The following is a 2,453-nucleotide window of genomic DNA, read 5'->3' as shown; positions in this document are numbered from 1 at the left end:
AACATTATGCTACATATTTATGTTCTAATACATATCGACAAATGACTTCCTCAATTCTTAGCAATTCCCTGCTAACTCTGAAGAATTTCTATTTTATGCATGTAGCCATGGGCACATTTTTCTTTTTCTTTTTTCCTTATCAGGACAAAGGCAGAAAAAGCTTCCTTTCTTCCCTAAGGTCTAAACCAGCAATGAAATACAAAGGAGCCACAGAAATAGGGATTTAAAATTTCCCCTGAAGAGCTGGGCTGTGCACTCTGTCTTCAGATTTGTCACAGGGTCTTAGTGTTCAACTCTGCATTAGCTGGGTATCCAATGTCATCACTGGGACATCTGCCAGCCACAGGTGTCCCTCACAGCAGCATGTCATACCTGGAGAAGTCTTGGAACAGGCTATGAATATATGACAAGCATCCTCGTGGTGAACAAAGGGCACAGGTGGCACCAAGCCCCCTTGGTCTCTTTCCCTAAACTTACTACCAATATACCCTCCTGGGGGTGAGGGACAGGAAAGGCCTAGGCCACAGTGAGCCAATATCCAGGAAAATGGAATTCCTTTGACAGATGTTACGAACAGCCTCAATCCTAGCTAGTCTGGTGAGGGATGTTTTAACTTGAGTTTTCCTGGTGGCTAATAAGCAGGCCTCTGTTTCACAGGCTGACCGGCTATTGTATTTCCTTATCCTTAAATGGCCTGATTTTTTTGATTGACTTTTTAATTTGTAGCCACTTGAAGGAAGTCTTTGAATATCAGAGATATTAACGTTTTATCTGTCACATGGTTGCAAGCGTTTTCTCCCAATGTGTCATCGTCTGTTGACTGCTTCTGTTGTTTCATTTTGTCTAGAAAAACTTATTTCAAAATGTCACTGAGAAAAGATGAGGGTTATCTTGGGACTAACACCCTAAGTTTGTTGGACTATTTTGGAACTTTATTGAAAGAGTTAGATGCTTCCTCCCCAGCAAGTGCAGGAAGAAGACACCCCCGGTTGACAACGCAAACCTCATTAAAATCGCCGAGGTGCTCTACTTACTCAGATGACACCTGGCCATTAACCAGGGCAGAATTATAAAGTCAGTTGAAACAGGTTGGGAAGTGAATGAGGCCACTTAGATGATTTTAATCTGCTGCACTAATTGCGCCTAAAGTGCCCGCACACTTTTCTCCCGATTAAAAATTCTAATTAAGCATTGCCACCTTTAAAACACTCCGGAGAGTGTATCTGGGCTGTTCGCCCTTGTCCAGCGGATGTGAGCGGATTCTCTTCCCAAACCCATGGGATCAAAGGACAAGAAAGACCTTTAGAATTTCCCTGGTCCAAACTCCCTGCTTAAGGGATGATGAGAATGGGAACAGGACTGCTCTTCCCCTCTAAGGACTAGCTCCATCTTCCTTCGCTACCCCAAGCTAGGGCCAGGGCCCTTTGTTATTTACCCACCCGCCATATTACAGGGCTTGTGACTCAAGGTCACATGACCAGCAAGTGTCAGAGCTGCCCTGACTCCTGGTCGGGAACTTTCCACCGTAACACACACTCTGGGGCCTTGAAGTAAGAACCTGTGAGTTTAAATTCTAGCTTGGTCACTTGCAAGGTGGATTCCTTAAGCGAGATCCTCGCCTCTTCTGCTGTCCCTGGGTTTCCCCTTTCCCTCTGTCCTGCCTTAAACTCTTTCCGGCTGGGCTCTCATCCCTATGGCTCCATGGATCCAGTTTCTTCTGAGGTGCCATGTTCCACACTGCAGAGGGTGGTACGCTGCACTGGACAGCTGAGCAGCAATTTGACTCAGCCAATCACGGGCTGTCTCCGGGAGCAGGCTTCTGTCTTGGGTCCCACAGCACTTTGTTCTTGGCTGTCCTAGCTGCTCCTCCTGTTTCGCAGGCTGCTTCCTCTTGTCTTCCCGGCCTCTCTCCACTGGCGGACCCGGGCTTGGTTTTTAAGCCTTTTAGTTTCCTGGCTACCCAGGATCTTTCAGGCAATCTCATACAGGCTTGGGTGTCATCTGTACTGACAAATCTCAGGTTCATAGTGACAGTGCAGACCCCTCCCCTGAACTCCTACAGATGTAATCTGTCCCCCCTCCCCAACAGCATGTTGCCATGGATAAGGGGCAGTGCCTGCAAGGTGATGGGCAAGAACAGACTTCTAACTTCCTCCTGTGAAACCGACTCTTTCTACTATTGCTTCCGTGACATCAGTTGCTCAAAACTGTGGCATCATCCTTAAGTCCCTTCTTCATACTCTAGCAAATCTGTGAGACACTCATGTCATTTCTACCTTCAAACTTGACCAAGGATGAACCAAACTGTTCTGACTCCTCCATTACAATCCCCACCATTTCTTACCAGGAGATGGCCTTTGATCTCAACTTCTACACACACCCTTCGTCACAGGGACCTCCTTGCAATTTCATAAAATGCCAGCAGGTCCTCTCTACTCTCTGTCTCTCTGCCT

The sequence above is a fragment of the Arvicola amphibius genome, chromosome 1 (assembly GCF_903992535.2).
Source record: "Arvicola amphibius chromosome 1, mArvAmp1.2, whole genome shotgun sequence".
NCBI classification, from domain to species: Eukaryota; Metazoa; Chordata; class Mammalia; order Rodentia; family Cricetidae; genus Arvicola; species Arvicola amphibius.
This window is presented reverse-complemented; position numbering follows the sequence as displayed.